We start from the raw sequence: 15,365 nt of genomic DNA, 5'->3' as shown, positions 1-15,365 counted from the left end.
CCTAACTCTAGCCCTCATTCTAGCTCTAACCCTATCCCAAACCCTAACACTAACCCTGACCCTTATTCTGACCCTAACACTAACCCTACGTCTAAAACTGACCCTAACCCTAGACCAAACCCTAAAACTAGCGTAGACCTAAACCAAATCCTAAATCTAGCCTTAACTCTACTACTAGACATAAACATAAACCTAGCCCTAGCCCTAACAATAATCCTTAACCTAACTCAAACACTAACCGTACCCCTAGACCTAAACCTAGTTTTAATTCTGACTGTAACCACAACACTAACTCTAACACAAACACTGACCATGCCATTAGAGTAAACATATCTCTATATCTGAATCTACCCAAAAATATAAACCCAACACTAGACCTAGCCATAACCTTAACCCTACAACTAGCCCTCAACATAACCCTAGCCCTTACACTACCCATATCCCTAACCCTAGGCCTAAACTTAACACAAAACCTAGAGCTAATTCTAGGCCGAAATCAAGCTTTAACCATAGCCGTAACCCTAGCCCTAACCCTAACCTAAACTTTGCCTTAGTCCTAATCCTAGCTCAAAGCCTAAACATTACTCTAAACATAAACCTACATTTATCCCTCAATCTAACCCTAACCCTAGCCCTAATCGTAACTTTAACCCTAGCCCTAAACCTAGCTCTAAACCTACCCATTACTCTAAACCTAAACCTAAGTTTATTGATAATCCAAGGCTTAATGCTAAACCTAAATCTAACTGGAAAACTAACCCTAAACCTAACTTTAAACCTCACACTTGCCATAGACCTAAACCTAGTTCAAACCCTAAACCTTACTATAAACCTAATCCTAACCATAGGCCTGTCTCTAAGCCTAAAACTCAATCTAACATTAAACATAGTCCTAAATCTACATCTAATCATATACATTACACTAAACCTAACCCTATCCCTCATTATGTCCCTAGAACTAATCCTAAACCTAACCCTATGAGTAGTATAATCTTATCCCTAGAAGTAACCCTAAACCTAACCCTCTCCCTAGCCCTAAACCTAGCTCAAAACCTAAACCTTACACTAAACATAAAACTAAGCCTAACACTCGTTTTAACCCTAACCCTAACCCTAATTCAAGACCTATTCCTAACCATAAACCTAGCCCTAAAGTTAGCTCTAATCCTATCCATTATACTAACCATAACACTTACCCTAATGCAAACCCTAGGCCTAAACTTAACCCTATCGCTAACCCTAACCTTATCAATGTAAACCTAATGTAAACTCTAAACAAAACCCTATCATTACCCTCACCCACACCCTAATGCTAATTCAAGCCTTATCCCTAAACCCTAACCTCAACCAAATTCTAACACCGACCCTGGTCCTAATAAATATCCTAGATCTAAAGCTGACTTTTACAATAAACCTAACCCTTACACTAGACCTAGCCATAACACTAATCCTAAAACTATCCTCAAACAGAAGCTTAGACCTGACATTATCCATAGCCCTAATCCTAGCCCTAAACCTTACAAAAACCCCAGCCCTTATCCTAACCCTAAACCTAGCCTTAATCCTAACCCTAAACCTAACTTTAGGCCTAACCCCAAAACTAACCCTAGCTATAATCTTAGCCCTAACTTAGTCCTATTCCTAACCCTAGCCCTAATCCTAGCCCTACAACAAACTCTAACTCTCACCCTAGCCCCATCCCTAGTTCTAAACCTATCCCTTACCAGAATCATAACCCTAGCCCCAACCCTAGCCCTATCATTAGTTCTAGCCCTAACCTAGATCTGATTTTAACTCTAAATCAAACCCTAACCCTAATCTTAACCCTAAACCTAACCCTAACTCTAAATCTAACTTTAACCCTAGCCTTAAAACAAAACTGAGCCATAGCCCTAACCCTAACCCTTAACCTAAACCAAACCCTAACCCTAACCCTAACCTTAGCTCTAATTCTAGCTTTAAGCTGAAAACTAGAACTAACACTTACCCTGACTCTGATGATAATACTCACCCTAGTCTAAACATCACCTTAACCCTAAACCTAAACCTAAATTTAACCCTAATTGTAACCCTGGTACTTACATTAGACTTACCCCTAACCCCGCACTAACTTAACCCCAAACCTAGCCCTAATCCAAGCCCTAACCCGAGTTTTAACCCTAACATTAATCCTAACACTAGCCCTAATCAAAACCATAACCCTAGACCTAACACTAGCTCTAACTCTATCCATTGCCATAAACATAAACCTAGGGTAAAACTAACCCTATCCCTAAACCTAAACCTATGCATTATTCTAGACAAAACCTAAACCCTAAACCTCACCCTATGATTACACTAACACTAATCATAATGCTAATTCAAGCTCTAACTTTAAACCTTAACCTATCCCAAACTTCTAACCCAGACCTTGACCCTAATAATACCCCTAGCTCTAAACCTGACCCTAACCCTAAACCTAACACTTACATAAATGTAGCTATAAACCTAACCCTAAAATTATCTTTAACCATAACCCTAGATCTGATATTAGCCCTAGCCCTAATCCTAGCCATAACCCTAAAATAAACCGTAGCTCTCATCCTAGCCCCAAACCTAGCCCTCATCATATCCCTAACCCTAACCATAGCCCTAACCCTAATTTTAACCCTAAATGTATCTTTAAACCTAGCTATAATGCCATTCCTTACCCTAAACTTAACCCTAACCCTAAGCCTAATGCTAGGCCTAAGGTGAACAATAACCCTAGCCCTAATTCTAGTCCTAATTTAACCCTATCTTTAACCCTAAACCTAATTCTAGCCCTAAGACTAACTCTAACTCTCATAATAGCCCTATCCCTTCTAAACCTATCCATTACTATAATCCTAACCCTAGCCCTAACCCTGGTCCTAAACCTAGCCATAACCATTACCTATTCCTTATTCCTAGTCTTAATCCTAGATCTAACCCTAACTCTAAATCTAACACTAACCCTAAGCCTAAGGCTAACATTAACACTAGCCCTAGCCCTAATGCTAATCATAAAACTAGAGCTAACACTAACCCTTGCAGTAAAACAAAACCTAACAATAGCCCTAACCCTAACACTTAACTTAAAACAAACACTAACACTACACCTAAACTTAACCCTACCCCTAATTCGAGTTTAAATCTTAACGTTAATACTAACCCTAACTCTGACTCATATCCTAACACTCACCCTAGCTCTAAACACCACCCTAACCTTAAACTGAACACTTTCAGTAACCCTAGACTTAATTCAAGTCCTAACCATAACCCTAAAACTAAACCTGATCCTGACTATTAACCTAACACTAACACTATCTCTGAATTTCACCCTAACTTTAAACCTTATCCTAACACTAGAGGTTTAACTCCTAACCATAACCCTAAAACTAACCCTAAAAACCCAAGTTCTTACATTTTCCATTGCTCTAACCCTAGCCATAACCCTAATACAAAACTAGCCCTAATCCAAGCCCTAAACATAGCTTTAACCTAACTCTAGCCCTAAACCTAGCTCTAACCCTATTCCTTAACCTATGCCAAACCCTAAATATGATGCTAATCCTAATCCTAATCCTTAACCTAACCCAAACCCTAACTCTATTACTAGTCCTAACCCTAGTCCTCATTCTATCTCTAAACATAACCTAAACCCTAACCCTAACCCTGACCCTTATTCTGACCCTAACACTAATCATAGGTCTAAACCTGAATCTAAACCTAAACCGAACCCTAACACTAGCACTACTGGTAACCTTATAGCTAAACCTAACCCTAACACTGGCCTTAGATCTAAAACTAATCCTAATCTATCCATAACTTTAGCCCTAAACCTAAGGAAAAACCTAGTCCTAACGCTAATAATAAACCTTAGCCTAAAGCCAAACACTAACCCTTCCCCTAGACTTAACCCTAGTACTAATTCTGGCATTCACATTAACCATAACCCCAAACTGAACACTAACCCTGTCACTAACACTAACCCTAGCTCTAAACATCACCCTAACCATAAACCTAACCCTAAAACTATACTTAGCTCTAACATTAACCCTAAAACTAGCCCTAATCATAACAAAGTTCTTACATTTGCCACAGCCCTAACCTATTGCAAAACCTAGCCCTAACCCAAGCCCTACCCTAGCTTTAACCCTAAAGCTAACCATAACCTAAACCTTAGCCCTAACCCTAAAACTAAGCCTAACCCTAGACCTAATCCTAAGCATAACACTAGCCCTATAACTAGCTATAACCTTATCAATTATCCTAATGATAACCCTAATGCTTCTGCTAACCCTAGGCCAAACCCTAATCCTGTCCCTAATCCTAACCCTACCCATTACCATACACCTAACCTGAACTCTAAACCTAAAACTATCATTAACCTATCCCTAACCATAATGATAACTTGAGCCTTAACCCTAAACCTTAATCTAATAAAACCCTAACCCTGACCCTGACCCTAATAATACCCATAGCTCTAATACTGACCCTAACAAGAAACCTGACCCTTACAATAGACCTAGCTACAAACCTAACCCTAATACTCTCCCTAAATGTAACCCTAGACCTGACATTAGCCCTAGCTCTAATGCTAGTCGTAATCCTAACACAAACATTAGCCCACATCCTAGCCATAAACCTTGCTTTAATCATAAACCTAACCCTAACTATAACTCTAATTCTAATCCTCACCCTAGTCCTAAAAGCAGCTATAATCCCATCCCTTAACCTAACCTAACCCTAACCATAACCCGAACACTAACTCTAGCCCTAAACCTAGGCCTAACCCTAACTCTAACCCTAGTCCTCATCCCAGCCCTAATTTAGTCCTATCCCTAACCCAACCCTAACCCTAGCCCTAAGACTAACTCAAACTCTCACCCTAGACTTATACCTAGTTCTAACCCTATCCCTTACCATCACCCTATACCTAGGCCTAAACTTAGCCCTAATCCTAGCCCTATCCTTACCCCTAGCTCAAGCCTAGATCTAAACCTAACCCTAAACCTAAGCCTAAACCTCACACTAACACTAGCCCTAATCCTACCATTAATCCTAAAATTAGCCCTAACTCTACCCCTAGCCCTAAAACAAAACTGAATCATAACCCTAACCCTAACAGGTAACCTAAACCAAACCCTAGCCCTACACCTAGCCCTAATCCTATCTCTAATTCTAGTCCTAACCCTAACCTGAAAACTAACCTGACCCTAACATTAAACCTAGATCTAAACATCATCGTAACCATAAACTTAACCCTAACACTAGATGTAGCCCTAACCCTGACCCTATTGCAATCTCTAATCATAACGCTACTTTGTACATTAGCCATAGCCTTAAACCTAGCCCTAACCTCACCCAAACCTAGCCTAAATCCGAGTCCTAAACCTATTGATTTTTAATATTTATTTTTAATTTTTGGTGGACACTACATCTTTATTTCATTGGTTTGTGGTGCTGAGGATCGAACCCTGCACCCCGTGCATGCCAGGCAAGCACGCTACTTCTTGAGCCACATCCCCAGCCACTAAACCTAGATTGAACCCTAAATGTAAACCTTACCCTAACCCAAATAAAAGCCCTAATCCTATGCATAACCCTACCCCTAATCTTAGGTCTAACCCTATCCATTACCCTAATGATAACCAACACTTATGCTAACCCTAGGCCTATCCTTAACCCTATCCATTACACTAAACCACACCATTACACTAAACCATATCTAAACCTAACATTTTCATTACCTTAACCCTAAACCTAGTGATAATTCAAGCTCTAAACCTAAACCTTAACCTAACACAAACCCTCACCTTGATCCTGACCCTAATAATAACCCTAGCTCTAAAACTGACCCTTAGTATAAACCTAACCCCTACACTGGACCAAGCCATAAACCTAACACTAAATCTATCCCTAACTGTAACCCTAGACTTGACATTAGCCCTACCCCTAATACTAGCCCTAATTCTAGCACAAACATTAGCCCTCATCCTAGCCCTAAACCTACTTTTAATCATAACCCTAAACATAACCCTAGACCTAACTCTAATACTAAACCTTGCACTAGCCCTCAACGTATCTATAACCCAATACCTTACCCTAAATGTAATCCTAACTCTAACCATAATCCAAGGCCTAAACCTAACACTAACACTAGCCCTAACCTTAACCCGAACCCTAACCCTAGCCCTAACACTAACTCTAACTCTCATACTAGCCCTATCACTAGTTCTAACCCTATCCTTTACCATAATACTAAAACTAACCCAAACCCTAGTCCTAACCCTTGCCCTATCCTTAGCCCTAGCCCTAGCCATAGATCAAAACCTAACTCTAAATTAACCCGAACCCGAAGCCTAAGCCTAACCATTATAAATACATTTATATTTAGACTCTATGTCTATAGATGTTGGCTTCAATTATTATTTAGAATATAGTCATTAGTTTCATAAAATGCTTAACTTTTCTGTTGGTGTATAGAGAACTGAGGGTCAGGAGTAAAAGAAGTGAGGGTATGTGATTAATCTAACTTAGCAACTTTGGAGGAGAACTCTAATGAATAGACAGGGGGAATTTATGGAAGAAGGTATAAATTGAAACTCCTTATCTGTATTCATAAAATTACCCTATGTGTAAATAGTAAAAATTAGGAGGCTGAAAGTGGGATAGAGGGAGAAAGAAAAAAAGAAGAAAAAATAATAAGGAAAGAAAGAAAGAGAGGGAGAAAGGAAATAAGAGCAAATAAAGAGGTGGTGACGTGGGGCCTATGCAATTCCTCTATATTATACTATTCTAGTGATTCAGTTCTTTAAGTCCAATTTCATGGAAAGTTCTTGGTTTCACATATGTTGAGGTTGTGAGGACCAGAGGGGAAAGGGAAGAGGAGAATAAATGAGAAGAGCAAGAAAAGAAAAGTAAGAAAGAAAAAAAAGTCTCTCAGAATTCTGTTTTATTTTCTTGCAGTAGGTGGAGTTGTCTATTCCTAGCTTGAGTCTCTGTGCTCAGGGTGGTGGAGGTAGCCAGGTTGAGAGGGCTTGAGCTTCTACCTGGAGCCTCCCTACCCTTATCTCTGAATTGGAAACCAGGTGCCTGTACCATTGCTGTTCCGCATTGATAGCTATGCCCCCCACCCCAAATCTTGTGAGAAAAATCTTGAGTTATCACAGCTGGAGGTAGGGGAGTTGGAAACCAAGTACCCTATAAGCTGCAGAACTGAGCTGGTAGCCACGCCCACCATTAGATATCGAGTAAGGTTTTACAAGATAAATTCCATCTATTATCCATATATGGTGTTTGGTGATGTGGGTTGTTCTGGGGTGACCTTGTGCTGTGTCCAGAACTCGGTCTGGTGATCTTCAAGCAAAACCTCTGTGTTCTGTGCTGCCTTCCATCTGTGCAGAGAGTGCCTGTGTGGCTGAGACTGCTGTCTGTGCCCAGAGAAACTGCACAGCCCAGACTTCCATCTGGGCTGAAAGCACCCATGCAGCCCTAGTTTTCTTCAAATTTCTATGATGCTGGGCAGGATTCATCTTTTACTTAGCCTTACTATGCTCCACAGGTTTGAACCTTCTCGGTTCAATGGTTCACTGTCAGGAACATTTTGTATTTTAAGGTTTCCATTCATTGTGGCTTATTGATGTGAATGAAAATTGAGCTGGAAATCAAACAGGGTTGACAGGAGGTGCTTGAAACTTCACACAATCAGTTCTCAGTGGGCACTCTGGTTTCTTTCTTTTGAAGGTAGGCCAAAGATGAAGCATGCAAAAGAACTGTATCTGAGAGCCCTTAAGGAGAAAACAGAGAAACATGTATGTACTGAAATAAGTCTCCAAACAATTTGATCAGATTTCTTTGATACTGCACAGTATTCATCTTTAGCATGCTCCACTAGGCTCCCCAAGGTTGGCACTTCTAGGAACAATGGTTCTCTAAACAGGTAAGGGTTAGGGTTAGGGCTAGCATTAGAGCTAGTGTTAGGGTTAGGGCTAGCATTAGAGCTAGTGTTAGGGTTAGAGTTCGTTTTGTTCAAATTTCTTTGATACTGGGAAGATTTATCTTTTACCTAGCCTTACTATGTGCCCCAGTTTGGGGCCTTCTAGGTTCAATGGTTCTCTGTTGGGAATAGTTTGTTTTTAATGTCTCACTTCATTTTGACCTATATGGGTAAATGAGAATGGAGCTGGAAATTAGAGGGTTGGTGCTAGCTGGTTGAAACTTCACATACTCAATCAGTTGTCTGTGGGCACTCTCTGGTTTCTTCCTTGTAAAAGTAGCCATAAGCTGAAGCATGCAAAACAACTTTATCCAAGAGTTATTTAGGAGGAAACAGGGCAATATGCATGTATTGAAATGACTCCCCCAATTATTTGAACAGATTTCTTTGATACTGTGCAGGATTCATCTGTAGCTTTCCCCACGAGTCTCCCCAAGTTTAAAACTTTTATGATCAAAGGTTCTTTTAAGAGGTTAGGCTTAGGGTTATGATTAGATTTAGGGCAAGTGTTAGAACTAGTGTTAGGGTTAGAGTCATTTTTTTTCAACTTTTTGGATATTGGGCAGGATTTTATCTTTTTCCTATTCTTAGTATGCTCCCCATGTTTGGGCCTCCTAGGTAAAATGGTTTGCACTCAAGAGCAGTTTTAATTTTCATGTTTCACATCATTTTGCCCTATATGGGTGAATGGAAATGGAGCTGGACTCAAAAAGGTTTTGTGGTTTCTGCTTGAAACTTCACACACTCAATCAGTTCTCAGGGCACATCCTCTCATATGTTTCTTGTGGTTGTAGCCCAAAGCTGAATTAGAAAGAAACAGCTTTATCTGTGAGTGCTTTAGGAGCAAGCAAAACACACATGTACTGAAAGAGCTTCAAATTTTTTGGTTGGATTACTTTGATACTGTACAAGATTCATCTTTGACCAACCTGAGTAGGCGTCCCAAGTATGAGCCTTCAAGTTTCAGTGGTTCAGTGTCAGGAACAGCTTTAATTTTTTAGTTTTCACTACATTATGGCCTATAGGTGTGAGTGGAAATGGAGCTGGAAATCAAAAGGGTTGGTGCTAGCTGCATGAAACTTCACACACTCAATCACTTCGCTGTGGGCATGCTCTGGTTTGTTCCTTGTGAAAGTACCTTAAGCTGAAGCATGAAAAAACAATTTATCCAAGAACACTTTAGGAGAAAACAGGGGAAATAGGCATGTACTGAGACACCTTCCCCAATTATTGGCCAGAATTTTTGATACTGGGCAGGATTCATCTGTTACCTTGCCCTAATAGGCACACCAACTTTGGTACTTTTATGATTAAGCTCTATAAATGGGAAAGGCTTAGTTTTAGGATTAGGGTTAGGACTAGGGTTAGAGTTAGTTTTGTTCAAATTTCTTTGGTACCAGTGAGGATTCATCTTTTACCTAGAATTACCATATTTCCCAGGTTGGGCTTTTCAGTTCAAAATTCACTGTCAGGAACAGTTTGTGTTTTAAGGTTTCATTTCATCTTGACTTCTATGGGTTAGGGTTAAAGTTAGGGTTATGGCTCAGTTTTGTTTTAGGACTAGGGCTAGGGTTAGGGCTAGATTTTGAATTAGTGTTAGGGTTTGGGATAGTGTCAGGGTGAGGTTTAGGTTTAGGGTTAGGGTTAGATTTAGAGTTAGGGTTAGATCCAGGGTTAGGGTTAGGGCTAGGGTTAGTGTTAGGGCTAGGGTTAGTGTTATGGTAAGGGATAAGGTTAGAACTAGGAAAATGGCAAGGACAAGAGTTAGATTTACATTTAGAATTAGGTTTAGGGTTAAAGCTAAATTAGGGCTAGGATTAGGGCTACAGTTAGTGTTAGGGTTAGGCCTAAGGGTAGGGATAGTTTTAGGATTAGCATTGGAGTTAGGACTACGTTTAGGGAAATGGGTGGTGTTATAGCTAGCTTTAGGGCTAGGGTGAGGGTTAGAATTAGGATTAGAGCTAGGGTTAGTGTTTAGGTTAGGATTAAGGCTAGGTTTAGTGCTAGGGTTTCTGTTACATTCAGGGCTAGAACTAGGGCTAGGGCTAATGTCAAGTCTAGGTTTATAATTAAGGATAGTTTTAGGGTTAGGTTATGGCTAGGTCTAGTGTTAGAAATATGTTTAGAGTAAGGGTCAGGTTTAGAGTTAGGGGTATTATTAGGGTTATGGTCAGGTTTAACATTTGGTTTAGGTCAAAGTTTAGGGTTAGGGCTTGAATTAGTGTTAGGTTTAGGCTTATGGTTAGGGTAATGGATAGGGTTAGGTTTAGGTTTAAATTAAGTTTTAGGCTAATGAATAGGTTAGGTTTAGCAATAGGGTTAAGGTTAGCATTAGATTAGGGTTATGTTTTGTATAATGGATAGATTTATAACTAGGGTTATGTCTAGATTATGGTTTGGATTAATTCTGAAATTAGAGTTAGGTTTAGGGATAGGATGAGGGTTTGGTTTACAGTAAGTGTTAGGTTTAGGGCTAGGATTTTGGTTAGGTTAGGGTAAGAGTTAGTGTTTGAGCTAGGGTTAGGGCTAGGGTGAGGGTTAGGTATATGTTTAGGTCTAGGGATATGTTTATGGTTAGAATTTGGTTTAGGGTTTCGGTTATGGCTAGAGTTTACATTACACTTAGGGTTAGGTTTAGGGTAATGGATATTGTTAGATTTAGGGTTAGGGTTAGGGTTAGGGTATGGATTAGGGCTAGTTTTAGGATTAGGTTTAGTGTAAGGCTTAATGTTTACACTAGGGTTAGGGCTATGGTGAGGTTTAGGTTTATGATTAGGTCTTGGGATACGTTTATGTTTAGGGTTCGGTTTCGTGTTAGGGATAGGGTTATAATTAGGTTTAGGGTTAGGTTTAGTGTAATTGACAGGGTTAAAACTAAAGTTTGAGCTAGGATTAAGGTTAGGATAAGAGCTAAATTTAGGGTTATGGTTTAGGATAGGGCTAGGGTAATGTTTAGGGTAAGGGTTTGGCTTTGAGCTAGGGTTAGGTCTAAGGCAAGGGTTAGTGTTAAGGTTAGTGTTAGGGCAAGAGTAAGGGTTAGGGTTATGCTTAGGGCTGAGTTTAGGCCTAGTATTATGGGTAGGTTCTGTATTAGGTTTAGGGCTAGGGTTAGGACTATGGTTAGGGTTAGGGCTACTGTTAGGGTTAAGATTAGGGTTAAAATAGAGTTAAGGCTAGGGTTATGTTTAGGGTAGTATTAGAGTTAGGGTTATGGCTAGGTCTAGTGTTAGGATTAGGTTTGCGGTTAGGGTCAGGTTTAGAGATAGGTTAATGTAAGGGTCAGAATCAGTGTTCTGGATAGAATTATGGTTAGTTTTAGAGCCAGGATTAGGACTAGTGTTAGGTCTAGGGGTAGGGTAAGTGTTTAGTTTAGGTTAAGGGTTATTGTTAGGGCTAGAGCTAGGATCTTGTTTATATCTAGGGCTAGAATTATAGCTATATTTAGGATTAGTTTGGGGTCTAGATCTAGTGTTAATATTAGGTATAGGTATAGGGTTACTGGTAGGGCTAGTATTTGGATTTGGTTTAGGGTTTGGGCCAGGTTTAGACTTAGGGTCACTTTTAGGATCAGAATAAGGGTCAGGGTTAGGGTTAAAACTAGAATGAAGGCTAGGGTTGGGACTAATAATCCTGTTATTGTTTAAGTTAGGCTAAGGATTAGGGTTAGGACAAGGGTTAGCATTTGGCTTAGGGTTTGGTTTAGGGTAAGGGATAAGGTTAGAGATACGGTTAGGGCTAGGGTTAGGGTTAGGATTAGGGCTAGTGTTAGGGTTAAGATTAGGATTTAAGCTAGGGTTAGGACTAGAATTAGGTGTAGGATTTGTGTTAGGGTTAGGGCTAGGGTTATGACAATGACTAATGTATGAACTAGTGTTATGATTAGGGCTAGTTTTAGGGTTTGGGTTAAGCCTAGGTCTGGTGTTAGGGTTAATTTAAGGTTAGGGTGATGTTTAGAGCTAGGATTAGTGTTAGGATGAGTGTCAGGGTAAGGGTAATTTTTAGAGTTAGGGTTAGGGCTAGGTGTAGGTTTATGGTTTAGTTTAGATTAAGGGTTAGGGTTAAGTACATGGTTTAGTTTTGTTTTAAGGCTAGGGGTAAGGGTAAGGCAAGTTTTAGGATTAGCATTATTGTCAGGGCTAGTGTTAGGGTTTGGTTTAGGATTATGTTTATGGTTAAATTTAGAGTTAGGTTTAAATTTAGAGTTAGGTTTAGATCCAGTGCTGGGCTAGGGCTAAGGATAGAACTAGGGCTAAGGCTAGGGCAAAAGTTAGAGTTAGTCTTAAGGCTAAGTTTAGGTTTAGGATAGGACTAATTTAGGGTTAGTGCTAGGCTTAGTGTCAGTGTTAGGCCTAGTGTTAGGGCAAAGGTTATGGTTAGGTTTAAGATTATAGTTAGGTTTAGGGGTATGGTTAGGTTTAGGGTAAGGGATGGGGTTAGGTTTTGGCTAGGTATAATGTAAGGGTTAGGTTTAGTTTAAGGGTTAGGTTAGAGCTAGGGGAATTATTAGGGTCAGGGTCATGGGGTTATAGCTAGGTTTAGGGCTTAAACCTCGGGTTATGGTTCAGGTTAGGAATAAGGCTAGTTTTTTGGCTAGGATTAGGGCTAGGGCTAATTTCAGGTGCCGCTTTACAGTTAAAGATAGTTTTAGGGTTAGGTTAGATGTAGTGTGAGTGTTAGATTTATGGTTAGGGTCATGTTTACAGCTAAGGGTATTGTTGGGTCAGTGTCGTGATTAGTGTTTTGGATAAGTTAAGGTTTAAAATTTAGGGCTCAAATTAGCATAGGGTTAGGATTAGGGTAATGATATAGTTAGGTTTAGGTTTCAAGTTAGGTTTAGGGTAATGGATAGGGTTAGGATTAGAGATATTGTAAGGTTTAGGCCAAGGGTTTGCATTAGGGTTAGGATTATGGTTAGGGTAATGGATAGGGTTAGAGCTAGTGATAGAGCTAAGGTTATGGTTATTATTAGTGCTGGGTTTAGAGTTAAGGTTAAGGTTAGGGTTAAAGCCTGGTTTAGGGCTCAGATTAGGCTAGCTTTTGGGTTAAGTTAGGGCTAGGGTTAGGGTTATTGCTAATGTAAGTAGTAGGGTTATAATTAGGGCTAGTTTTAAGGTTAAGGTTAGGGTTAGGGCTAGGTCTAGTGTTATGTTTAGTGTTATGTTTAGGGTGATGTTTAAAGCCAGGGTTAGTGTTAGCGTCAGAATCAGGGTTAGGGTTAGTTTTAGGGTTCTGCTAAAAACTCTAATTAGGGCTATGGTTATGGCTAGGTGTAGGGTTAGCATTTGGTTTAGGTTAAGGGTTAGGGTTAAGGCTATGGCTTGGTTTTGTATTAGGGCTAGGGCTAGAGGTAGGGCTAGTTTTAGGAGGAGTGTTAGGGTTATTGTTAGGGTTAGTGTTATGTTTAGGCTTAGGCTTTGCATTAGGGTTAGATTTAGAGTTAAGGTTAGATCTAAGGTTAGGGCTAGGTTTAAGGAAATGGCTTGGGTTAGGCCTAGGGTTAGGGCTAGGTTTAGATTTCCAGTAAGGGATAGGGTTAGAACTAGTTTTAGGGATAGGGAGAGAGTTAGACTTAGTTTTATGGCTAGGGCTAGGGTTAGGGTTACGGATAGGGCTATTTTAGGTCTAAGATTAGGAATAGGGTTGGTTTTAAATTAGGCCTAGGTTTAAGGTTAGGGTTATGATTAAGGCTATGTTTAGTGCTAATATGTGTTAGGGTTTGTGTTTGGGTTAGGGCTAGGATTATATCTAGGGCTAATGTCAGGTCTAGGGTTATGGTTATGGATAGTTTTAGGGTTAGGTTTGACTCGGTCTAATGTAAGGATTAGGTTTAAGGTAAGGGTTAGGGTAAAGCTAGGGGAATTATTAGGGTCAGAGACATGGTTAGGGTTTCTTTTAGGCTTGAGTTTAGGGTTAGGGCTCAAATTAGCATTAGGGTTATGGTTAGGGTAATGATAGTGTTAGGTTTAGGGTTCAGGTAAGGTTTAGCATAATGGATAGGGTCACGGTTAGGCATAGGTTTAGATTTAGGCCTAGGGTTAACATTAGAATTATGGCTATGTTTAGAGTAATTGATAGGGTTAAAGCTACGTTTAGGGCTAGGGTTATGGATAGGATTAGGGCTAGGGATGGGTTAGGGTTAGGGTTAGGGCTATGGTTTGTGTTAAGGTTAGGTCTAGGATTACAGCTAGGGCAAATATCAGGACTATTTTTACGTCAGGAATAGTTTTAGGGTTAGGTTTATGGCTATGTCTAGTATATGGGTTAGGTTTAGGGGTAGGGTCAGGGCTAAATCTAGGTATATTATTACAGGAATGGTCAGAGTTTGTGTTTGGCATAGGTTATGTTTAGGATTAGGGCTCAAATTAGCATTAGGTTTAGGATTAGGGTAATGATAGGGTTAGGTTTAGGGTTCAGGTTATGTTTAGGTTAATGAATAAGGTTCGGGTTAATGACAAAGTTAGTGTTAGGCCTAGGGTTACCATTAGGGTTATGGTTATGGTTGGGGTAATGGATAGGGTTAGAGCTAGTGATAAGGCTAGGATTATGGTTAGTATTCTGGCTAGGGTTAGGGTAAGATTTAGGGCTAGGTTTTGGATTAGAGTTAGGTTTAAAACTAGGGTTAAGTCTCAAATAAGGCTAGTTTTTTTGGCTAGGGCTAGTGTTAGTGCTATGGCTAATATATGAACTAGTGCTACAATTAGCGCCAGTTTTAGGGTTATTGTTAGGGTGATGTTTAGAGCAAGGGTTATATTTAGCATCAGTGTCAGGGTCAGGGTTAGTTTTAATGTTAAGTTTAGGACTCGAATTAGGACTAAAGTTAGTGCTAGGTGTAGGGTTAGGTTTTGGTTTAGGTTAAGGTTTACGGTTAGGGCTATGGCTCAGTTTTGTTTTAGGTCTAGGGCTAGGGTTAAGGCTCAATTTTGGATTAGCATCAGGGTTAGGACTAGTTTAGAGTGAAGTTTAGGCTTAGGGTTAGGGTTAGATTTAGAGTTAGGGTTGATCAAGGTTTAGGGTTCATGCTAGGTTTAGGGTAGTGTTAGGGTTATGGTAAGGAATATGGTTAGAACTAGGGTTACATCTAGGGTGAGAATTAGAGTTATTCTTAGGAGTAAGCTAAGGGTGAGGGTTAGGGTTAGGGCTAAACTAGGGCTAGGATTAGGACTAGGGTTAGTGTTAGGGTTAAGCCTAGGATTTGGGCTAGGGTTATGGTTCGCACTGGAGTTAGGGTTAAGTTTAGGGGATTGGGTGGGGTTATAGCTAGGTTTAGGGCTAGGGTGAGGGTTAGAATTAGCATTAGGCCTAGGGTTATGGTTCAGTTTATATTAAGGCTAGGATTAGGGCAAGGATGAGAGGTAGGTTTTCT

The sequence above is a fragment of the Marmota flaviventris genome, chromosome 18 (genome assembly GCF_047511675.1).
Source record: "Marmota flaviventris isolate mMarFla1 chromosome 18, mMarFla1.hap1, whole genome shotgun sequence".
In the NCBI taxonomy this organism is placed as follows: Eukaryota; Metazoa; Chordata; class Mammalia; order Rodentia; family Sciuridae; genus Marmota; species Marmota flaviventris.
Note: the sequence above shows the minus strand (reverse complement) of the source record.